Source organism: Suricata suricatta, chromosome 11 (assembly GCF_006229205.1).
Source record: "Suricata suricatta isolate VVHF042 chromosome 11, meerkat_22Aug2017_6uvM2_HiC, whole genome shotgun sequence".
Classification (NCBI taxonomy): domain Eukaryota; kingdom Metazoa; phylum Chordata; class Mammalia; order Carnivora; family Herpestidae; genus Suricata; species Suricata suricatta.
This window is the reverse complement of record NC_043710.1, coordinates 61,135,546-61,162,015: the sequence shown is the minus strand read 5'-3', so window position 1 is coordinate 61,162,015 and position 26,470 is coordinate 61,135,546. Positions and strand designations below refer to the sequence as shown.

Here is a 26,470-nt window from a genome sequence, read left to right as displayed (position 1 = left end):
GCACCTGTGTGTATTAGTGAAAACTCCTATGTCAATCCATGTGGTCACATGGACATTTTTCCTCAAAGTCCATTCATTTTCACATCCTGGGTATATATTTTAATCTTTGCTCTTTCTTTGTCCTCTGATTTTAGAATTAACTCACATGGAAGACGCCAGACCATTTTCATTATACTCATGTGTTCAGAGCAGTGATAATGTGAACTGAGAGTTTATTCAGGGGGCAGTATGAAGTCAGGGTGTAGTTATGGTACATTCTTAAATGAATAAATTGATATGTAGGGTATCAGTCTAATTCTTTCCTTTTACTCACATCCCATAGCTTGTCAAGTCACTGACTTGTATATTTTATCCTTTCTAAGTCTGAGCGTGGGGTTTAAGACAAAAGCAATCTATGTACATTACAGTAGAGGTGGCCTCTGGACTCAGGTGGCCTGGGTTCAAATCCCAGACTCCGGCTTAGTTACTGGGTCAGCTTAGACAATTTATGTAAAAACCAGTTTTCTTACCTGTTAAAAGAAAATGGAAATGATAATTTCTCAGAATATTGAATGAATAGTAAATATTAAATGAAACTAGTGAAATTCTTAGAACAGTCTAAGTCACATCATATAAATATATAATATAGCTATGACCATCCATTATTACTTTATTATTAGGGCTATTATGGAAGTTTGGAACCTATGGTAATTAAACTCAAGTACAAAATGGGAGCCAATATACTCGTTTCCCAAGTTTGTTGTAAGAAGTACATGGAAGTACTAAATGGATTTAACCTCTAGCTAACTCTTCCCATTAAAATGGACAGAGGATCAGAATAGACACTTTTCCTAGGAAGACAAGTAGATGGCCAAGAGACACATAAAAAGATGCTCAACATTACTAATCATCAGAGAAATGCAAATCAAAACCACAGTGAGATACTATTTTAAACCTGCCAGCTTGGCTACAATCAAAAACACAAGAAATATGTAAAATCAAAAACAAAAGAAATAACAACTGTTAGTAAACGTGGAGAAAAATAAACCCTTGTACATTCTTGGTGGGAATGTAAATTGGTTCAGTCATTGTGGCAAATAGTATAGAAGTTCCTCAAAAAATTTTTTAGAAAATAGAATTACCATAAAATCCAGTAATTCCAGTGCAGGGCATTTACCTTAGAAAAGGAAATAACCAGTTTGAAAAGATAAATGTATCCATATGTTTACTGCAGCACTATTTACAAGAGCCAAGATACTGAAGCAATATAAGTAGCTATCAATAGATGAATGGATAGGGAAAATGTGGCATGTATATATATATATATATATATATATATATATATATATGTATGTATATTATATTGCATATGCAAATTATAATGCAGACATTAAAAAAAAGGGATGTGATCTTGCCATTCAGGACAACATGGATGGACCTAGAGGGCATTATGCCAAGTGAAATAATTCAGACTGAGAAAGATAGATACCATATGATTTCACCCATATGTGGAATCTAAAAAATACCCAAGCAAACAAACAAAAAGCAGAGTCAAATACAAAGAACAAACTAATAATTTTCAGAGGGGAGGAGGTAGGGGATAAGCAAAATGGGTGAAGCGGAGTGGGAGATACAGACTTCAAATTTTGGAATTAAAAAATGAATTTTAAAATGGCCATAGCACTTTATCTATAAACTGTTTATGACATGGACATTTCTACAATTAATTTCAGTTAGACAACTTATCGCTCGTGCTAGACTATATGACCTTGGAGAGGAAGGTCCCCATCATTTGTATTTCTGTGTCCACTGCATACACAGTATAGGTCCTTCCACAGAGTTTAAGCTAATAAATATTGTTGATGGACTATTTGAATGACTTATTGATTGATCAACTAAGTCAATATATTATTCTATTAAGTGAAAGAGATTTTGACTACTTTTTAAACATTTTTTAAATATTTATTTTGAGAGAGAGAGAGAGAGAGGGAGAGAGAGAATGCATAAGCAGGGGAGGGACAGAGAGAGAGAGGGAGACATAGAATCTGAAGTAGGCTCCGGGCTCTGAGCTGTCTGTGCAGAGCCCAACACAGGGCTGGAACCCACGAACATGAGATCATGACCTGAGCCAAAGATGCATTCTTAATTGATTGAGCTACCTAGCTGCCCCACGAGGTTCTGATTTCTAGCACTACTTCAGCTAGATACCTCTCTTCTATCTGGGAGGACTGATAGTAATCATTCTTTTGTCCCCATTAATGTGATGCCATATAATAATCTTCATATGGTTAGTCTGTCAAGCCAAGAAGCTAAATCCCCTTCTACTTTTACAAGATAAATCAAAATTAACGTTACCTAAAACAGCAAAGAAAAGAAAAGAGAAAAGAAAAGATTAGTGGTACTAAGTGAAATTTGGAGAACCAAAATCTTTGGAATAACTTCAGTAATAGAAATCATTTGAGTGCTAAAAACTACTTAATGAATAAAGCATCTTGCTTATTATTAGTTTTATTTTGAAAGAGAAGTTTATCATTTATCAACTATCCAGAGCGTATATATCCCCCAATACGTACTTAAAAAGATGTACTGGCTGCTTATATTTTCAGAGCTGCTTAACATTCAAGAAAACTATTGATACCTATAAGGATAAAGAATAGTCCACCTGCAAAAGATACAATATAAAAGAGCTGTTACTCAGTGTGTCTGGTGAAAGGTTATAGGTTATTAAAAGGCAAGAAACTACCCTACTCCTTCCCAGATAGCTGTCTTTAATTGTAAACTCACGAATGTTCTTTTCCTGTAAATATGTATGCACAATTTATAAAATAACCTTATTAATGTCTCAAACTAGCACTGACTTTGAAACATATTAGATATGTAACAATTAATTTCTCACTTAATGAATTATTTTTAAAATGAGTAGAAAAATGCATTTGTCTCATATATTATATATATTAATAGTCATATCTAGAATTGATTAAGAATTCCTACCTGAAAACAGATATGAAAATGCATACAATTCAATAGAAAAAAAGGGTCTTGGACATTTCACAAACAGGATACCCAAATGGCCTCTAAGCAAAGAAAATGATGCTTAACATCACTCATTAAGGAAATGCAAATAAATACCAAATGAGATAGCACTAAACCCCACAAAAATGACATCATTTGAAGATAAACACTACAAGGCATGAGAATTGCAATGGTAATGCAAGCCTGTCCTCATGGTGCCTGAAGTATTCAGAAATAAAAAGCAGAAAATAGAAAGGCACTAAAAATATTGTGTGATCGATTTTATGATGAGGAAGTACTGAATGCTACAAAAAGCAAAACTGACATTATGTTCTTTTGCTGGAGAACTGTATGGTAGACAGTTCTAGACAGGGGTAAGCATTAATCAAAGGAGGATCAAAACAAGAATGCCACTTTGGAATTCTCAAACCATTAAAATTTATGTGCAGCTCTCTAGTATTATTCCAGTAAGAAAGCCCTGATAATTTTAGCCTTCCACCAGATTTTTTTTTAACTCAGCTCCTGTTGCAAAATGTGCTTAAGGAAGTGAAATGGAAGAATAATTACAGCAGTCCCATCGTGGTAATTAGCTTGCATTCATGTCTCCCTGGTGTTTTCCACCATGTATCTGGGTCTCCTTTGAATATCAACTTATTTTATATTCTTCTTGGAATCCTTATTGGTATGAACTCTGATGCCATTGAGTTAAAGAACATTTTGCAGAGAATGGAGAAAATTTTCTTTTATACTTTTAAAGTTTTTATTTCTTTAATTAGATCAAGTTTGAATCCATTTGGCTGGGGGGGTGGGGGGGGTTGGGAATTTCTACTTAGCAAATGTTTCTCAGAGTTTACAATGGCTAAAGGTCCAGTGAATGTTGTCCTCAAACCCAGGAATGCTTAGTCATGATATCTAGAAAGGATTGTAGAAGTCATTTATCTTACTATATGATCTTCCAACACCTTCCCAAAGCCATTGGGTTGGTCTCTTCACTTCCCATCCAAACTGGCCACATGGTGCTCTCAAAGCTGTCACATTGGAGCGTTCTCACGTTTTCATGAGGCTCTGAAGGGGACTCTAAATTATTTACTGAGCACAAGTTACTTGTGCTAGTTCATTTATTTCTCACATCCTCCTTACAAAATGAAGACCTTACCTTATTATGCAGATTAGAAACAATGAGGCTCACAATTTAAACTGCCTTGCCCAAGATCACAAGAGCTAGTTCATGGTAGAGCTGTGATTCAAAACTGTCTTATCCCAGCCTAATATTTCCATTACTATCTGCTGCTTATAGAGAGGCCATCCTTTGAAAAGTGTTGGTCACTTTCTTCACAATTAGAAAGTCCCCTGAGGTGGGGTGGGAAGGGAAGGGAAGGAAGGAAGGAAGGAATTCCCCTAAGATAGATACTTTCCTCCAGAATGGGCTTTGGGGAATGTGACTCTATATATCCCAATATATTGAGTCTGGATGTTAGCACACACCCACGTAAGAATTTTTCTCTCTGAAATTTGATACTAGATTATCATGGTTCTCCATCCAGATTACATTGGTGGGATATTTAAACTTCCTTTAAAAAGTATAAATGAATTACAGATTTATATCAGATTTGCATAAGCCATTTTGAACATCACTCGATTAAGAACATCTTAGGAAATTAAATATTACCTTTAAGCAATGACTTCCATAATGGAAAACAAATAGCAGAGCTCTTCTTTTCAAACAAAATGCTATGCGCAATCTGAATATTTTAAACTAAATAAAGTGGAGCTGCTCTGTGGGGAGAAGGTGCCCTCTGTGTCCCTAGCCACTCCCTACCCTCAGCCCCAACACCTTCTAGTATACTTTCTCCGAACCCTTAGGTCTCTGTGGTTTAGAGTTTGAAAATTACCTACTAAATTTAAGTATAAGCTCAGAGTGTTATAGAAGTGTCTATTGATAACATCCACTATTTTCGATATAATTTTTAAAAATACACTCATTTTAAGGATTTATTTTTATATGAATTTGTCAATCATCACAGAAACAACATACAGCTTTTCTAACACCTCTCTCCCTCCCTCCCTCTCTCTCTCTCTCTCTCTCTCTCTCTCTCTCTCTCTCTCTCTCTCCCCCCCGTCACTCCCTCTCCCTCTCAGTACTTGCAGTGTGTGCATCTGAGGAGGGAGGCATATTTAACCTTACACTTCTGAAAATTAGGATGTCAGGTCATAGCTGATCAGTTCAGTTGCCCAAATCGTTAATTCTTATAATTGTCATACTTTAAGTCTTAAATCATTATGCAAGGGGCATTCTCTTTTCCTTGTACTATGTATTTCTCTGACCTAAAACTAAAACTGAGATAATTTAACCCACATAAAGTCAACTGACCTTCCTACCTATAACCTCATTCTGTTATCTTGAACATTCACTAATGCTTAATTGATATATGTGTCCTCTCTCCTGGCTGAAATCCCAAATCCTCCAGTTCAGGACAACAAGACAAGAGTGTTCACAAACCCTGCTCCCCATAGCCAGCAAGCTTTCAGCCTGCCCTTCTTTAAATCCAACTGGGTTTTTTTTTTTTTTCTAATCTTTCCCTTTTTTTCTTTTCTTTTTAACTTCCTTCAATGTATATACTTTTTGATCTGAAGAATCTTTCTTCATAAGACAGAGTATAAAGAATATAAATTCACACTTTTTTTTCTAAAAATAATTACTCTCAATATAAAGTTACTGAATTATGTGGGGAGATTTTTGCCTTCTCTAGACCTGTTTCCCTTCCTTATTCAGATATTATTGGTGTTTAGTTTGTGCCTTGACTGTCTTGTCATGGTTTTAAGATGAAGGAGATGTGTAGATCAAGAGTTCTAAATCTTTTCTATGTGCACCAAAGGATATTTAAGTGTATCCTGTAGAAAATTTGTGAATTCTCTAAAATATGTGTAAAGTTTATATGTTATACAAGCACATATATGTGGCGGGGGGGATCCAAATCTCTTACTGTTTTCTTTAAATTAACATGTATTGATATAATCAGTGGACCCTAAGTGGCATATCACAGTTATTTACAATTAAAAAAAAGTCTTTTGTGTCCCATTCCAGAATTATTCAAATCTTTGGGTGCAATGTGAAACAGAAATCTGTAATTTTAATACACTGCCCTGGAAATTCTGCCCAGCTGGCCTTGGTTTATGAACTAGTGAACTGTGAACCATTGATCAATGACTATTGTTGTGATAGCTAATATGGTAAGATTCCAGATCTATGATCAGAGGCTGGAATAACTGACATTATATATTTCTTTACAAATCTCAGATGAGATGTTTTTCTAAAAATATGTTTCTTTATGTTAGGGGAGAGAGAGGGGGAGAGCACAAGTGTGAGCGAGCAGAGGAGAGGCAGAGAGACTAGAAGAGAGACAGAGAGACAGGGTTGAGGGGAGGGAGAGAGAGAGAAAGAGAGAAAATTGCAAACAGGCTCACATCAATGCAGAGCCCAGTGCAGGGCTCCATCTCAAACCAATCATGACCTGAGCCAAAACCAAGAGTCGATTGCTTAACCGACTGAGCTGCCCAGGTGACCCTCAGATGAGATGACTTTTGATCCCTGAACACCCATATGGGGAAAAAGTGGGGAGGGGCTACAATCCTCGTCTATAAATCACCCCTTAGTGCTCCATATCTTCATTCATGATCTTTGAATCAAGTATGTTAAATGTAATTAATAGTCAGTAAATATTTATTCAAAAAATAAATGAATGAGTGACATGTGAAGAGAAACAAAATACCAATTATATTAATGCTGTGATTAAAATTAATAGTCTGTCCTTTAAAAGACCCTTCTAAGGACAGATTTCCTATGCAGATGAATTAATGAATAAACAACATAAACATTTGTGGTTGCATCTGAGCTAAGGAATGAATACTGGTTATCAAATGCTGAGCAGCAGTGATAAAATCTTTTGTTGATGCTCCCAGCAAATAACTAATTAGTAGATTGGTCAAGGTGTCTAGCCTTGGCTTCAGAGAGGATGGTTGGTCTCCTTCTCATATCAGAGGGAGGCAATATGTTGGCATAGCGTCATCACATGTTTCTCTGAAATTAGTCAGAAGGGATACCATTTGCTGCCATATTTTTTCTCCCTCCTTGGAGTTAGTCTGTGCCATCGGTTAATATAAACTATGTTATCACAGGGAAGGAACTATATGACCTTGGGCAAATGATTTAAATAACTTAAGCCCCAGTTTCCTGATATGCAAAATAAGGAATACTTCATTTACCTTTTAGTTGTTGTACAGAAGATAATGTATATAAATCAGCCAAGCTTTGTGTCCTGAATAGGAATATTTATGATTATTGTTATTATTATCAATAAATTTATTATAAATCATGTATTATTTTGTGAGTGAATTTAAATGTACATTTTTATAAAATTATAGGTACAGAGATAAATATTTGTCCCCTACTTCTGTCCTCACTAAAGATGTATGATATGGTCAGAAGATGTGCTGATCCGCCTATTTTATACTAGTGAACTGTGGATTAGAACAGTTAACTGACTTTCTCAAGTGATTTTTGCCCATAAGCAATAAGCCACAGAACACAATCTTTAACCTAGATCTAGCCAGTATGTTCAATTTTCCTTGTCTTAGTGTACTATACTTGAGGGGACTGGGTGTCCATCTGGGAACAAAATTGAAAATAATATCATGCAATAGTGATTACAGAATACAGTTGGAAAAGCAGAGAACCTTGCTGAAATGAAGAGGGAAAGGCAGACAAATTGATTATTTTACAGTAAGATGGTCTTATGGCCAAATCTGGGTATACAGAGGGAAAAAGAAAACGAAAGTATTTGTCAGACTGCCAGAGATAGACTTAAGTTCAAATCCAACTGTATAGCATTTATTCTCTGATCTTGAACAAATCTCACTTCCTCAGGGGTAGTTTCCTTTGGCAGAGGCAAAATGTGGGGGTAAGGAGTACCTACTTGATTGGTTTACTATGGAATTTAAATTAGGTTATATATGTAGAGTGAATCAGAAGACCAGTAAGTGTTAGTTATCTCTCATTACTATTTTAGTGAGTCATTCAATTCTCTTAGAAGAAGAGTTTGAGGTCACACTTAAGCTTTACACAGCTTTGTGCCTTAGGATAATTATTTGTTTTGGAAAATTTGCTTTTTGAGAAAAACATCAACAATAAGAACAAAAGCAACCATAGTAATGCCTGCCCTAACTACATTTTTAAAATGATAAATAGAATACAAGTTAATGGATGTAAAATTGCTTTTGAAGAGATAAATCATTGTACATACTTAAGTAATTATAAAATATGTCTTAGCATAGAAGTATTTTATATATTTTTCTATTGTTCATGGCTCTGTGCTACTAAGTGTGTATAAACAGACTTGTGTTAAATGGTAACCCCTTGCTTTTCACATAGATCCATGCAACTTATAAATGAAGGCGCCCTTTGGAGAAACAATTTCCTTATCAAGCCTGAACACACCAGGCCACCAAAATGGGAGCACAAATCAACTGTGCTAGAAAAAGCTTTGCTAATTATTTTCAGTAGTACTTACAGTTTATGCTTGCAAAACATAATACACATTCCATGTAGAAAATCGGGGGATACACAAACACACACATGCACACAAAATCAACTGACCCCCCCAAAACCTAGAGAATATCTGTTTGCTCTAAATCTCTTTGAATCTAATCTCTTTAAGTGGAAAAAAGCAGCAACTGTAATACTTTAACCAATGAAGATATATATTGTCTGGATATAGGATAGATCCAAGGCTCACCCATGTCCTCAGAAGCCCTCCCATATTTCTCTTCTTCCAAATCAAGGTAACACCCCCTCATGTTGGCACAAATTGTGCCCAAAATCATTTCAAGACAGGCCAGCCACTGGTAGAAGTTTAATATCCTTTATGTAAGTCCCTTCTAAGAGAAAGGAAATTACTTCTAGGTACTTCTCAGCAGATTTTCTCTCAGGCCCTATTCACCAGGATTGAATCACATACTATTCCAAAAACAACTACTGACATGGCAAATACTTGTCTTAAGGTAATACACTCTTGGTGTTACAAAGTTATGTAATTTTGGTCTCTAAAATGCTTGTAACTTTTTCTAACAAATTACACGTTTTCTAGTAGAACACAAGAGCATTTTCCTTCCCATTCATATCATATAATTTTCTAATTCTTAACCATCTGAAGACTATAAAGTAGTGGTTCATAGGTATTACAAACATACTTTCTATCAGATTTACAAAACTACTGCAGTTTTAAAACACTATGTTCACAAATCTGTGCGGAAGGAAAAGTCTTATATATTGTTGGTGGTAATAAAGTTAGTAAGACCTATACGAAAGCCGTTTGGCAATACCTTTCAAAATCTCAGCGTTGGGTATCTCTGACCCAGCCATTCTAATTGCAGCAATTCATCCTAGAGGTACACTTGTACACTTGTACCTTGTGAATTGCTGTCAGTATCAAGATAATCATTAAAAATATTTGTTGAGACCCTATCGTTGACCAGGCCATGTTCCAGATACTGGGGTATATTTTAGAAATTAAATAGGAAAACATCCCTGTCTTTATGGAACTTATATATTGGTACCTCATTATATGTGACATTAAAGCATTGAATGGTGTCGAAGATAGAGGCCAGCCCTCACCCATAATACATGAGGCTACTTTCGAGGCAAGAGAGAGCTTCTATAAGGAAAGAAACATTATTCTTGTTTTAACAGATTTATAGCATTTTGTTATATAACATCCCATAATTTAATTCTTTTTACTGAGAATGATTTGAGTGTTCTATGGCCATCTCAACAAGTAGTATCTAAAAACAATTTTTTAACACAATGTGAGAAAGCTATACCAGTACTATATGGAGCGATCTGTAAGAGGTATTGTTAACCTACAATTAGGGAAAACAGTACCTATATTTGCTTCTATAATGGATACAATGTTTCTGGAGGGAGAGATAAGAAATTAACTACTGTCTAAAAAGGTATAGGTAGGGGTTCTGGGGATCTGTGGGAATAGAGGGAGAGGAAAACTTTTCACTATAAATATATTCTTTGTGAGTGTATGATATTTAAAAAAATATATATATTTATTTATTACTTAAAATGAAAAATGTTACGTTTGTATTTTTTAAATATGATTTATTTTATGTTACTGCTACTGAAAATCTCAACTTACACTTAGTAGCCATTGTTTTTCTTGACTGATAAGAAGTGCTTTATTTTCTGAGTACTATTTCTACTAAGTTTAGTTCATTGAAATATTTTTGCCAGCCTCTTATTGGTTTATGACGTCCATTCATTAATAGGAACCTTCACTTTTAATCAAATCCAGAAATATTTTCTTTAAGCTTTTGTGGATTTTTTTTTTCATTTACAAAAAGCCCACAGCATAAACACAATCAGGTATTTTCATAAACCTTATATTACTTTGAATCCATTTAAAATGATGCCATTTATTGTTTAAGAAACAATCCAACTTCATTTCTCTCATGTCTTTTACTAAACAATCGATTATTGACTCACTGGTGTGTGATATCTGTTCTTGCTTTCCGTGAGCACCAGGGTTCATTCATGGCTAATCCATCACTGTAAAACCCCCAGGATGCTCAGATCTTCCTCACCATGTGTAGTTTCTTTCCAGGCATTCTTTTTTTTTTTTTTAATTAAAATGCAGCTGAAGACTCTGGGAGACCCTCTCCAGATCTCTGGTGCTTTCTCTGGGCAGCCCTTTCCTCTCCGGAAGTGTGTATCCAGCTACTTTAGCACCCCCAAATTCCAGCTTTGGCTTCTCAGCCCAGGCTGCACGTGCTGTGTTCTGGAAGGTCTCCAGGCAGAAGAGGGAGGCAGCCACAGGGCTCACTTTGCTTTTCAGCTCCCAGATATCTTGGTCCTATAGTGCTTGATGGCCAAGGTCTGAAGACCCTTGTTTCCTATTTTTGGTATCTTTTTTCAGTTGTTTCAGACAAGAGAATAAGTCCAATTCCTTTTACTGCAACTTGCTTGGAAGCAGAAGTGTTCTATAATATTTCTTAAAATATAGTAAGCTGAGTTTCCAACTGTGTTCTTACTTGTCTCTATATTCCTAGCTTTCACTATACTTTTAAGACATTTTGCACTGTCCTCCCAAAACCCCCCCTGGAATTTTGAGCAAAATTACATCCAATTAATAAATTAAATGGGGGGGGTGACCTCTTTACAAGGTTAAGTAGTTTTATCCATCTGTATAATGAGAGTATTTATATATTTAGATCTTTTAATTATTTTATTAGAACTGTATATATTTTTAATCTACTTAAAGTGTCTTTATTCTCTGTTAGTTTAATTCCTAGATACTTAAGAATATTTTTGGTAATGTTACAAGGGGTTTCATTTCATGGTTGGCTGTTAGTGTAGAGGGATACTCGGTTGCATATACTGAATACATAGCCAGAAATGTTATTTACCTTTTCTAATTAGTTCCAATTAGTTGTCTGCTGATTCTTTTTGATAACCTACATACATTGTGCTATCATATAATTATCTTTTTTATGCTTCCTTTCCAATCTTTAAATTTTTTATTTCTTTTAATTTTATTAATGTACTATTCAGTGCACATTGAACAATATTATGACAGAGAGAAATGTATCATGTTTCCAACCTTAAGGAGAATGGCCTACATTTTCATATTCAAATGTGATATTTTCTGCTTTTCACTAGTAGACAGCCATTAGTTAAGTAAAGGAAGTTTCCTACTCATTATTTCTAGAAATATTTTATATTTAATCATTTAGAAATGTTTATTTTTTTAATTTTCTAAAAGGTTTTATTTATTTAGAAATGTTTAATATTACCAAAATTTTTTCTGGGTGTATTGAAATGCTCTTTTTTTTTAAGTTTATTTATTTTGAGAGTGGGAGAAAGCATGAATGGGGGAGGGGCAGAGAGAGAGAAAGAGAGAGAGAGAATCCCAAGCAGTTTTTACACTGCCAGTATAGAGCCTAATGGGGGGCTCAAACTCATACACTGTGAGATCATGACATGAGCCAAAGGTGGACTGACCCATCCAGGTGGCCAAGATGCATAGTTTTTTAAATAAATTGTATCAGTAAATATTTCTGACATTTAACTATGCTTACTGAGATATGATAATATAATAAATGGATATATTTATAATATAATGTAATATAATATATGATATGTGTGGAGATGCTGTATAAATGATGTCTATTTGAGAGAACGGAGTCATTTTCTTTTATTTTCATCAAAAGGGGATATAAATTATTTGGTAGCATGGGTCTAATCTGTCCCTCAAATTTTATGCTCTAGAACCAGCAACAACATACATTTTTAAATGAGTTTAAGAACTTTGGATATTTCCTCTTCTATGAAAATCAAGAGAGGGATGAGAGTCAGGAATAAAATTCTATTATGTCCTGATTTGAAAGGTCTGGAGGAGATTACATGAGGTGTCCAATCAGAATTTCTCTTTTGGGCTCCCCATCTTTGTTTTCCCATGAATTCCATCCCTACGTCCTCTCCTCATTCCTCAAACCTCATTGAGGTAGGCTTACAAGTTCTTTCATACTTCCTGGGTTTTGCATATACTGTACCTTCTGTGCAGCTCGACTTTATTGTTTCACTTAGAGTTATTTGGTTAACAATTGATTCTGCCCCTTGCTAGATTAAGAAAATTAAATTTTCTGGGAAATGTCACTCACAGCACAGACATAGAGTAACCAGAGCAGTGCTGTAAATCTGAGCAGCAGGGAACCCTTGCCCATCTTATCCAGCTGCCACATAAAAAATCTACTCCAGTGCTCACTTCACATATTACTAAAATTAGAACGGCACAGAGAAGATTAACATGGCCCTTGGGTAAGGATGGCATGCAGATTTGTGAACTGTTCCATATTTTTCTATATTATATATTCAAAGTTGCTAAGAGACTAGATCTTAAGTGTTCTCACCACAAAAAAAGAGATGCTAATTATGTGATAGGATAGATGTATAAGCTAACACTATAGTAGTAATTATATTGCGCTATGTAAATATATCAAATTAACACGGTATATACCTTAAACTACTCCAATATTATATATGCATTATGTCCTGTTATTTTTAGTTAAAAATACATATTCCAAATAATTTATTCATCACTCTGTTACTCTACTTAAGATTCAGAGTCCTTAGAGAAAGATTGAAATTGGTCTTGCTTATATTTTCCACCATCTATTGATAGGGTCAGGATACCTGGACTTATCATCCCACTAAGACTGATCACAAAGGTGGTCACAACATTTTCTCAAGGAAAATATTTCATTTTAATATAAGGAATGTGTTATGACAATACCCCAAATAAGAAATGTTCACTGCACTTCCACACCTTATTATTTGGTTAACCCCCATTTATTAATCAGGTTCTTGTTTTGCAGTCACAACCTCACTGAGTGTATTAAGTGTCCTCTTTCCACATTCTCATTGCATCTCATTTCTTCTCTGTGTCAACAGTTACACATCACAGTACTGTATTCCTGTTATCTCCACAGAGGATGAGATTCTTGGTAGTAGAAACTCTAACCTAACTCCTAATCCTAGCTATGTCTTCCCAGATATTAGCACATTGTGCCTGGCACATGGTGGGTGCTTAGTTATTATCTTGGGGAATGAAAGGAATGAAAGGAGAGAGGGAGGGAGGAAGAAGAGGGGAAAGGAAAAGGAAGGAAAAAAGAAGGAAAAGAAAAGCATGGAAAAAAGGGAAGTGATGAAAAAAGGAATCTAGAACAGAACAAATGACAGCTCAGCGGGATAGAGAAGGCTTTGAGTGATAACCATCCAAAGAACTAGGCTGCCCTTAGAATGCTGCATTCCTTATGAGAGAAGACCCTTGGTCAGTTGACCATGTGACACATAGGTTGTGGAAGCACTTGAGTCTCTGAAAAGGAAATTGAAACTAATGACATTTAAGGTCCCTTTCAACAAGAGCATGTGACTCCCTGATACAAGATCCTAAATGATGAGCATTTGGTGGGTGGCCAGGATTGGAGAGGGAGCACAATAGAACTACAGCCCAATTTATACATAGGGAAAATCTGTGGTTAACATACGTATACTCCTGTGTTCTCTAAGCCCTCTCTGATTTGTAAACACCTATGAAGAAATAATAATTGTCTTCCAGTGGTTGCTTGAGAGTAGTTTGGCTCTCACTTTTTTCTTTTAGTAGATGCACTAAAGACATTAGGAAGCTTCTGGAATGAGATAGCCTTGTGATTTTTTTGATTTGTACCTCAAGCGTTAAAAAAAAAAGAGAGAGAGAATATGTGTGTCTAACTCAAAAGTTCCTCAGACCTCTTGGGATCTTAGTTTTCAACACCAGCAAACCTTTGATATTTGAGTTTGAAAACAAACTTTGGCAAAATACTACTTCTACTGCTAAAGGGTTGCTGGGAACTTTAGATGGCCTCTTTGAAAGTGAGAAGATTTTAAAAACCAATATTTTTGTAATTGGTATAAATAAGTTTGGTGTAAATGAATCTTTGCAGATTCATTTTCTTTTGAAGCAGACATGCATATAATGCTTGCTGGTGTAGATCTATATCAAATAACATTTCAGTTTGCTTTAAATGAAAAACTTTTAAAATCAACACTTTTGAAGTGTTTCTTCAAATGCCAAATTGCCCAGAAGTTACCATCCTTTGGCTTGCTCTTGTAAGGACGCAGGTCTAAATCAAACTGACTCCATGACAGGCTTCAAGTTTCCCTCTGACCTTGGAGGCCTACATGTCGGGGGTTTCTCAGAATCATTAGACAATAGAAGGGCACACATTGTCCAAGGCAGGAGGGACCACCCTTGTAACAGCCAATCAGGAAAGGCCAGCTAACACCCTTAACATTTCTAAGGACAGGCCCAGAGATAGAAGCTAAATGTTGTGATTGGATCACTGTACCTATGTCACAATTTCCTGTAACTCCCCCTTCCCAAACCCACAAAGGCCCTACCCTGCCTTTGTTGGGGCCTCTCCGCATGGATCCCCTGCATTGGTGAGGTCTGTGAGCCCGAGCTTATAAGCCCGTAATAATAGTAAAGCCCTTTGCTTTTGCATGTGTGACTCGGTCTCCCTGATGATCTCTGGTTTTTGAGGACGATGTGGAAATCTTGGGCGTAACACTCTGACATATAAAACCTCATCATATATGACAGAAGACATTATCAAGTATTAAAACAAGCTGTTAACCCATTGTGAAGGAGAGAATCATGACAAAATAACCATGCAAAACCTGAAAAGATTACGAACAAACCCCCACATGATATCAAGATACAAATTATAACTCTGACCATTTCTCTTTGTTGGATAACACATCCTAGGTAACATCTGCTGAATACTTGGATTTTAATCAGTATTCTAAGCATGGATATTCTAGTTGTGTTCATATTTCCAATAGATAGGCAAGGAGTCAAACACTGAGATGTGTACACGTGAAACCGCACCTTGGAGCCAGGCTGGAGAATGGGATTTCTGATTCGATAGGACCTGGAGGGAGACGCACCTGGCAGGAAATGCTGTGTATTGCCATCCCTGTTTCGTTAGTGTGGCTTGAAGAGGGAGTGACAAGACTCAGACAAAGGCTAAAGTCACAGACTCCATTCACAAATCATTTCTTGGTTAGCTCTTGTCAGAAAGATGAAATACATTTCCCCAGGGTACCAGTTATGTCTGTATGTGTTCTTGTGAGTGTGTGTGTGTGCATGCACGTGTGTGAGTGTGTGTATGTGTGGGGGGTGTGTGTAGTGGGGACATGATTATCACTGGAAAGCATTTTGCAAAGTGCTTCAGGTGTATTCTCCTTTCTTACCTTGAAACTTACCGTGAGAAATAAGATGAACCTATTTTACAGATAAACACTAAGAGGTATGTTGTGGCTGAAAGGCATACCTGAGGTGATTTGTCTAGTTTTTAGAAGAGCTTAAACAGAAAACCACATTCTCCCTCCACAGACTTGTCACTGAACCCGTTTTTTCATGTCTGTAGGATCTTACAGATTTTTGAAAGATTTAATGAGAGTACTATATAAATGCATGGCACATTCTACGCACTCCAAAAAGTGGCTAAAAAAAATCTTAGGCTTTTTCTAGGCTCTTCAAATATATCAGATTGTATTTTCTAGAACAAATGAATTTCTTATCTGTTATCTCATTTACTGGGTCCATGTGAAAATTCCCTTTGAATGTACTATCCATTTTTTGTACTTGCCACACTGAGTCTTCACATCACTTAAGCCTTGCTTCAGGGGGTGTTTTGCCGTGCTGTCGCCGTTGCTGCTAGTACAGGTCAGCCATTGGGCTTGCAGAGAGAAATATGTCTCCAGGAATACATTCTGCATATAAACAAACAGACAATGGGCAGGAGGTAAGAGTCAGCAGAAGAGAAACAGCCACTGCCCTTTTGTCATTTTTCTCTGACTGACCAGGTAGTAGATATGATTGTGGAATGATTACAGCTGGTTCCTTGAGGAAGAAACGAGATGGAGGGTGGGGTGTATAAGTTGTCTATTGCAGATTTGCATAATTAAGTTTGTATTTCACCTGCTGCTGAATCTAATTATCACTCAAGTGAGCAAACATTTTGGTTTTTCAGGGCTGAGGGGTTTCCTGGGATATGGCACTTTCAGCACTAAAAACAGAAAAGTCTCTGGTAAACCGGGACTAGTGGTCACTCTGTGCCTTGCCCAGTTTGTTAAAAACCATAAACATGATACTTCAGCCCCCCACGCCCCCAAGGAAGCTCTCCAGCTGCCTCTGCTGGGCAGCTTTAGCCTGCTAGCCTTGTAGAAGCCCAACATAGACTCACCTGCATAAAATGATTGGTTTCCTGAGTTACAGTCTTCTTATTCACACCCCCACAGAATGTGCAGGGAGAAAAAGAGTTAATGAATAGATATTTATAATCCCATTTAAATTTTTCTCCCATATTTTTCCTTAAACTTTGGCACCTGCTACCACTTCTCTGCTAGCAGAAAACAAAAGGAATCAAAAAGAGCAAACAAATGTTAATGAGAAAACTCAGAAACAGCTGAGATGCTTAGTTTTCAACAGCTTTCTTTTTCCATAAACACGTGGACACGTAATTTTTATTTTCTCCTGCATGTTTCGTACATGGTTATTTTTTTTCTGGTAGTAAACTCACTTTTACCTGTGGTCAACTAGAAAAGTAAAGGCTACAAATAATACTGGTAAGTACTAACGTTTATTGAGTACCTACTATATGCAAGGCACTAGACTTAGCATTTTAATCAGATTAATTAATTGCTCTTTGGAGCAATTTTAGGAATCAGGGCGTCTGTTTTACACTTGAGCAAAATGAGACACAAAGAAGTAAAGCAACTTACTCAAGTTTAATCAAACAGCTGACAGAGAAAAGAAAAGAAAGGAAAAGAAAAGAAAAGAAAAGAGAAAAGAAAGGAAAAGAAAAGAAAGGAAGAAGGAAGGAAGGAAGAGAAGGAAATGGGAAAAGGAAAAGGAAAGAACTATGATTTTGAGCCCAAAGTTTTCAGTGATTAACTTCACAGGTGACTACTCGACCATCATCATCTTCAGGCCCTTGGCCATTTGCACAACTACAAGCCCCAAGGCCTGGCAAAAACTATCTGTATCTAACCCTTTTGGCCTTTAGACTTTGAAAACTATGAGCATTTTCCCTCTGTGTCTGCAAACTCTCAAAAGACACAGAGTGTGAAGAATACAAAGGTTTCCCCATCTTTCCAATATACAATGGAAGTCAAATTATAAAATACATTTCTTCTGGGACATTGCTTGATATCCCATGAAGGACAGAATCAAACAGCCCTAGGGTTAAATGTCTAATGATGAGTATTTTGGGGCCACATCAACCAGAGAAGTCATTTATCTTTGCCAAATCTGTTTCCTCATTTGTAAAATGGAGATCACAGTAGGCACCATGGCCTCTCTCCTATAGAGCCATCCATTTCCCATCCCCTGGTTTTGTTCTAATTGCTTATTTATGATCAAGATAGTTGCAGAGAATTCCTACTCCTGAACAGAGCTTCTGTCTTGAGCCCTTATGGATGTTCTCTGTCCTGGTAAGAAAATGCAACCGAAAGTAACATTTAGTGAGGGCCTGTTGCCATATGTCACATGCTGTAGAGTTATATTATTTCACAGAATCTTCATAACACTCATGATATTCATTTAGATTTACATAACAGACGTTCAACTATGGTGGTATAACCAAGTGGCGATCTAAATTTTCTCCTGCAACCATTCCAGGGCTGGTACACTGACTCCAGGATTCTTTGGATTTACGATATGATTGTTCAGTCTCCATCATTGCCTCTGTGTTCAGACAAGAAGAAAGAGAATATCAAAGAGCAAAGGGTGAATGCCAGCTGAGTCTGTCTGCACTTGAAAAATTTTTCCAAAGCTCCAAGGAGTGACTTTCATTTATATCTCATCATTAAGAATTGTGTCACAAGTGGTAAAGAAGGGCTAGGAAATTTGGTTATTTAAGCTGGGCATATGTCCACCCTAAACTTAATTAGGGGGTTATTAGCAAAGAAGATAAAAAACTGACACGGAGGAAGCTACCAGAAATGTCTACAGCATCATTCTCCAAATTCAGTGAGCCTGCAGTGACTTTAATTATCTGTGTTTACCTGTTTCAGAGAGATTAAGAAGCCAAGCCTAAGTGACAGAGGACACCTCACCTCTGTCACCTCTGTTCACTCTGTTACATCTTTTTGAAGGGTCATTGACCCTGACAAGGGTGTTCCTTCCTGAAGACACTGTGAGAGAAGCGCCTTGTATTTTCCTTACTTCAATATCATGGATAGATTGGAAATGCAGTTTTGTGTGTACCTCACATGTGTCAGGGATCATTCCAGGTAGTCATTTTCCCTGATGAGGATCCCCTACCTCCGAAAAGGTAGGCCATCTTTCCATAGCCCCATAGTTGAGAAGTGGAAGACTGGGGCTCATTGTTGGGTGTGTCAAGTCCCTTCAATCTGTATCACATAGTGTAACCAACCAAGAGTATCTAAAACTTAGTAGAAGGAATCTCAAAGGCAGAACTGCCTAGAAGACATATAATTGCAGGGATGTTAGACAGTGGCCTCGCATCCTGGCTGGGTGTGGACTTTTTTAAATTGCAGCCCTGAATCAGAACAGGAAATGTGTAACAACAAGAGCTTTATTCCTTTTCTAGTTTATATTGCTATAGAAGCTCAGTAATAAAATATCCTAACTGCATTATAGCTCTCAGTATATTTCATGCACATTATCTCCTCTGGGTTCTTCTAACAACCCCAAACAGTGGACCAGGCAGGGACTTAACCCTTGTGTTTGAATGAAGAAGTGGCTATTCAGAGTGTTTAATGCACAAGTAAGAGTTGAGGTCACAGCCTTGAACCTGTGCTTTTGAATATTGCCTCTTGTGCTTCTTCTGTAAACTTATTCTCCCAGGCACTTTCTAAAGGAGCTTTCAGATGGAATACAAAGTGAAATTCCACTTTGTGAAAAACAGATCTTTCGTTAAGAAGCATATAAATTAATATCTAATTTCCTTGTCAATCTTGCATCAGGTATTATTAAAAACCACTCAGCTATTTTTCTTTCTTCTTGAAAAAAATTAGTAATCAGCTTATTTAGGAAAAAATATTATGCACTAACAAACCACTTGACATTTTCTTAGACTAATTTTCTGCTGAAATTAGTGCCATTATGTTAAAATAATAATTAATAGTTAATTAGAATTTATGTCAAACATTTTTTTAAATGTGCAACATATTGGGGAAAAAAGTCTAATGAGTAAATCATCATCCTTGTTACTAGTATTATTGACAGAGATTTGTTGAGCACCTACTATAAAATCTTGTAGCACACCAGGGGAATGAAAACATACAGGTTTATTAGAACATAGGATTCCCTGAAAGCCATGCTGATCACAGTGCCTTGCATATATTATGTGTTCAAATATCAATTGAACTGATAAATAAATAAAAGAAAGTGAAAGGAAAGATATATTCATTTATGTGGGGAGGAAGAAAGCCCTCTTCCTTTTCTAGTGTGTGTCACAGTAGCCTGACAGAAAAGGTACCTAACAGGAGGCATAGGGACTTTAACCCTTCCTTTGCACCTAGCACAGTGTATAGCAATTAGATTGGAAACAGGAAGTTGTTGCTGGATGTATGAATGGACGGATACATATTTCAATACCATTACACTTCCTCCTTAATCTCCTTCCTGCGCAGGGCCCTTGCTCTCAGAAGAACTCTTCCATAGTTTGTAACGTGTGCCTGGATGAAAGATACTGAGATTAGCCCTTCTCAATATGACTTCCTTCCAAAGTTTAATCTTGATTTCACATGCTGCTCTTGGTCCTGCTAACCCACTTGGGCAAGAGAATTGGAAAGCAGATAGCATCATAAGGAAGCACTGGCGTGTTGAAAGGATGGGCATCTCGTTCTTCTGCAGAGTTCCTGGTCCCTCACTCTTCCTCAACACTCTGCCTCCCCGCCTCCTCCAAAAGGAACCTTTTGTCCTTCCCTAATTAGTTATGGATAAGGAAAGTAGATATGCTCCCTTTGTGGTCTTTAATGAATTAAGCCCTCATGAAATCTCTTACCGTGGCATAAAAACAAAAGGTTGCAAGCTAATTACTATCCTTATTATTAGAATCCGGGCATGGAAAAATGGCTTCTTCTGGGATTCCTTTGCTTTCTTTGTCCAGGACTAAATCTCAGAGCAGGAAAGTGTTGGCATAGTAATACATTTCAACACGAAAGAAGATAATGAGCAATACCAGGTGATTAGAACAGAAACTGCAGGTGATATAGAGCAATTTGGTAGAAACTTTGACTTCTCCTAACTCTTCAGAAAAACAAGCCATTAAGCTGTTGTGGGATATTTTAAGTATAATCAAGGATGCCTTAATTTGAGTTTGAAAGCTGACAGAATTAAATCACTGTGAATAAGTAAAGACACATATATTATCCTAAGAGAATCATAAATGCAAACATAAAGGGGACCTTAGGAACCGCAGATCTCATCAGCCTGTTAAGTGACCCATCGAAGGCGACGCAGGAAGATTGCATACACACATACACATGTATGTATGTATGTATAATCATTATTCCTTAGAATAATCACATGAGAGAAGTACTGCTGACCTCCAATTTCATCACACATCTTAGACTCACATCTTTTAATATTTTAACATCTTTAAATTTGGAATGGGTCTTCAGTGTCTTAAAATCTCCTTGGACAACTATTCACATTCTTCCAGTGAAGTTTGCTTCCAGCAGTCACATGGGGCTTTATCAATCTGAGCCCACTTTATGTTTTCTGCTTAAGAAGTTTTTATTTTATTTTTATTTTGCTTTTTGCTAGGGATAGGGGGTTGCTGGCAGTATAAGTCTGGAAGGCAAACTGGCCTGAACACATATTGGTCAAGTTTTGAAGCGAAATCTCCACACCCCCCCCCACCAAGACTGTGACCTACACACTTCCTGGATGCCTCTCATTATTTCCCTTGCACCAAGGTCATAGCCAGAGACTTATGGGTAGGTCTTCTATCAGACTCCTTAGATTGACATTTTTCTTCTCTTAGTGCAACACAAGATGCCACAGATACAGAAAGAGCAGCATTATTATCCCTCTTATGTCCATGAAGAAACTGAGGCTTAGAGAAGTTAAGTAACTTACACAACACTAAAAGATATCATTGAGATCCAAACCGATTTCTTCCTGATGCCGCTCCTTTTTGTGTTTCGATTTCCTCATGTAAGAAATGAAATTAGTTGAGTAAAAGAATCTAGAAAGGAAGTAACATTTGTTACTTATATGTATCTAACACAGGTGCCTAACAGTTAACTTTCATTTAATCATTAATTCAATTTACAGATGATGAAATTTAGACAGATGGGTAGAGAAACATGTCCAGTATCACAAAGAAAGTTAGTGGTAGAGTTGAGAGTTGCATGCCAATAATCCTGACTCATGAGCCGTGCTGAGCAATGCTTATCCTCTGAACTCTAGGTATGGTGTTCTTCCCTATGAGATACAGCTCCTTCCTGCAAAGTATGATTGCCGCAGGAAACTCCTTCCTGCAGGATTTGCTTGCCACAGTAATATCATTGAGGGGTTCTCTGTTGCACATTATCAATGTGCATTGTTCTTTCTGCATATGGCTTGTTGGCTATTAACAACCAGTTCTTTTCCCCAGACAGATTTGGCCAGGCAGGCAGAGCCTGGACAGAAGGACAGAAGAATCCACAGGAAGACAGAGAGTAGGGTGAGCTCCCAGCCACCTGCCCAGTAATCCTAGGCTTTGCCCTTTCGGCTGCACCATAAATCCCAGCCACTACTGCATAGGGCCTGGATCAAAGTCCTGATGTTTGGGAGCTCTTTGACTTCTTGGTCTCTGCCTTTTACAGTATCCACAACCCTGGGAGCTGCTCTCTAGATTTTTTTCTTTAGCAGCTTTTTCTCCCTTCAAAAGTTAGAAAATGCTGTCTAGCCTAGCATTTTAGAACCTGCTTAAGAAATAGCTTCATCCATTGCATCCATCCTCACTCATGTGTTCTCCTCTCAGCCAGGCCAAGTCCCAGGCATGATGCCACTGGAAATGCAGAGCTTAAAAAAGAGGCCAGGGGCACCTGTGTCCCTAAGTCAGTTAAGTGTCCAACTTGAGCTCAGGTCATGATCTCTTTTGGTTAATGGGTTCGAAATCCACATTGGGCTCTGTACTAACAGTTCATGCCTGGAGCCTGCTTCAGATTCTGTGTCTCCTTCTCTATCTCTCTGCCCCTACCCTGCTCACACACTCTCTCTCTCTTTCTCTTCCTCTCTCAAAAATAAATAAACCTTAAAAAAATTTTTTTAAGATGCCATAAGGGGCCATGAGGAGGGAGATTCCAAGGGATTCCTACTTGAGTTCATTGTGAAGGTAGCTCCTCTCATGGACAGATTCACATTAATCAAACAGAAAAATAGATGTATAAGGTCAGACTACAAATGTGTTAATCCACAGTGACAGATACTACTACCAGAAATTCAAATCAGCATAACTCAGGCTACAAACTCACTTCTCTTTGTGAGCAACTCTACGAAGTAGTTAGTAAAAGGATGATTGGTAAGACAGAACGAGGACCATTAAAAGTGTGATCTTCAGTCATTATCTTACCCAAAGCTGTCTATCTTTTTCTAGCCAATGGCTAAAAGTGATTGAAGCACAGATATTAGAGTTGAGTGCACCAAGGTTGGGATCTCAGCTCAAACACTTCTAACCATGTCATCTTCAGTGATCACTTTATTCTCACCCAGCCTGTTTTCCCACCTGTAAAGTAAGAATAATAACATTAAGTACTATAATAGCAAAAGTCATATGTCAGGGGCTTAGCACAGTTTAGGGCTCACTACAGTCCTTTGATTCTTAGATGTTGTAAATCATTCTCAAGGTTTTTAGGCACAAAGAAACAGAGCAGAATTCAATATATACATTGACTATAAGATACTTGTTTTTCTATTTCCCTTTGTTTCAAAATTAAAAGCAATGTCATTTTTTGAACCAAGAAAATAATGGTCATAGACTTTCATTATATAGAACTCTTGTTCTTATGGTCATTGTTAGGACTACTGTTGCCAGTGCCACCATGACAGACAATATTCTTTGGCTGAGATGTTACCTTCTTTTACTGCCCTGGATGAGCACTCTCCACCCCCGTTACTCACCCCACATCTCATAACAGTTTGCCTACCTGACCATGCTACATTCCTGTGTTACAGACTGCTGTCTCTTCTTTTTTTTTTTTTTTTAATGTATGTTTGTTTTTGAAAGAGAGCAAGTGGAGACAGGGCAGAGAGAGAGAGAAAAGACAAAGAATCCCAATACAGGGCTCACACTCACGAACCATGAAGTCATGACCTGAGCTGAGATGAAGGATCAGATGCTTCACCACCTGAGCCACCCAGTCCCTCCATGGGCTGCTGTGTCTTTTCCTAAGGACGTGCTCAGAAGTTGTGTCAGTGCAGGGAAGTAGCTTCTCAAGAAATGGATTGTTCCCTGACACACCCTCATTTTACAATTAGTGAAGCATCCTGTTTTCAGGGAATGTTTGTTTGGAAAGTCAGAGGCAGTCTTTGTATGGAAACAGTCTGTCCTCCTGTGCTCCCCTGTGGAATGTTCCCTATCCATAGCCCGCTAGACGGTCTGCTGTGGAGAGTCGCAGAACTGCCCATTTGCAAGAATTGCCTGTGCTCTGCTGTGCTGATAAAGAATGAGGAATATGTATGTATTCCATCTAGGGTTCCCAAGAGAATTCCAAATATTGAGCTATTCAGGTATTCACTCTTAAAAAGTGTGTTTTAAGATTCATAAAATAAACATAATCCATTTCGAAAAGTTTGCCTAATAGAGAAGAAAAAAATTCCCTATATTACAAAACCCATAAGCAAGCCATATTTTGATATATTTGTCATTTTGATATATTTAATTATATTCTTTTTCTTCCGTGCAACACAGTTAAAATTATAATGTACATATTTTAAATCCTTTTTTATTGTTACTTAATATGTGCATTTTTCTATGTTGCTGTGTAGAAACTCCCTAACACAACGTATAAAGACTTTGTCTCTGGCTTCTGCCATATGTCTCACCTCTCTCTACTGCAGTGTCATTCTCTACCCACCCATACTGAATGGCACATGGTTCTTGAGCATCAAGCCCTTCTCGATTCATCCCTCCCTCTTCCTTCACCTGGTATGTCACTCAGCTTGTCAGCAGGACACACAATTCACCTCTAATTGTTCAAATGAAGAGGCTTTAATGTAAGAACCATTTACAGAAAGTTAGGTGAGTTTACGAGAAGAGAAAAAGGATGGAGGGGAAAAGAAGAGAAAGACACTCAGAATCTAGCAAGATGGGAGTTTCTTACCCTCCTAGAGTACCTGATTGAGATGTAATTTCACATCAGGAACAGGAGAGGGTGAAAACACCCAATTTCTTCCTCCATCAGTTCTCTTATTTCCTGTCAGCATGCCCCATTGGCAAGACTCAACTGAAAGCTAGAGGACAAGTCAGAACCAGTACTACACTCTGCGGATGTCATCCATCCACTGGGGCACAGAAACAGCAGCCAGAGGACAGAGAATGGCAGGGGCAGGGAAGTCAAAGAGAATAACCCATACTTATGCTTAATTATGATTTGTTCTCCAGGTTTTCAGCTTAAATGTTACTTTATCCAGGAAGTGAGAATGGGTTTGTTTTCTCTATCTCTCCCTCTCTCTCTCTGTCTCTCTTGTTTTCATTGCTTCTAGTGTTCATCTCAAGATAATACATTTAATATTTGACTAAAGTAAGTTACCATCAGCACTCTATCTTAGTTGGTATTATTTGAACAACAATGAGCAGAGTCTCCACAAAGGCATTCAATAAATCTTTGCATAATCACCATTTCTAAAGTCCTCAAAATATTTGTTCCAGGAATAGGTGATAATTTGTGTGGCCTTTGCATTTTTTATTTTTTAACTGTCTCTTGTTCATTATTACAAAGTTAGTCCCTTTTCTCTAGTTGAATTGTAAATTCCTTGGAGGGAAAGGCTATGTTCATACACATCTCTCTGGATATCTCTGCTTCTAGTGCATGCACACATGCATGTGCATGGCCAGTCAAGCTTTGATAGACCTGGGATCAGAAACCACCTAAAGTGATGTCAAGTCTCTTCACTTTCAAAAAAAAAAAGTTTCCATACTCTCCTCAAAGCCCCTACCCCAACATTTCTGTTCACACGCAACAGAAGAATTCTCCCTGTTAGTTCACAGAGAAACTAGAATTCATTAGATGATGACTCCAAAACCTTGTGCCAGCAAACCAGCAAACCAAAAAAAAAAAAAAAAAGATCACAACCCCACTTAGCACTGGCCGCCCTTTTCCTAGCACTGGTTGAGAATCAGTCCCCATTCTCAACCTACTCCCACTGCTAACTCATTCTCTGAATAGAATGTAATACGTCTTACTTAATGTTCTATCCCAGGAGATTTGGTCAAAGAGGGATGGAAAAAAATGGCAGTGGGAGTTGGTAGGTTTGGATTCTTGCTGGACTTCCCCCACTGAATTATTGAAAGACCCTGGACAAGCACAGCCCCTCTCTGGGCAATTTCCCTTCTGTGATTAGGCAGGATTTTTATGGTCTCAATTCTTTGCAGAGGTTGAGGGCTGGGTTCAAATTCTACTTTGATCATCATAAACTGGATGTTCTTTATCACCATATTTTCTCTCTCGATCTTCAATTTCTTTGTCTTTAAATTGGGATCATTAAATCTAGTTCATAGGCTTTTGTTGGGGTTAAATAAAATCAGGTGGTAAAGTAGTTGCTCATTAAAAATAGTGATCAGGTGGTCACAGACGCGGTTGAAATAGTAAGATTACTCTGTGAAGATATTGTAAGGATGTGCCTGTGAAAGA

At 37.4% G+C, this 26,470-nt stretch overlaps 1 non-coding gene across 1 annotated transcript; it reads left to right on the top strand.

The window, feature by feature from the left end:
• The first annotated feature begins 12,809 nt into the window (after nt 1-12,809).
• LOC115272838 lies at nt 12,810-12,912 on the top strand. Its single transcript, XR_003900492.1, has one exon. It is a non-coding gene; the product is annotated as a U6 spliceosomal RNA (small nuclear RNA).
• Nucleotides 12,913-26,470: the final 13,558 nt, after the last annotated feature.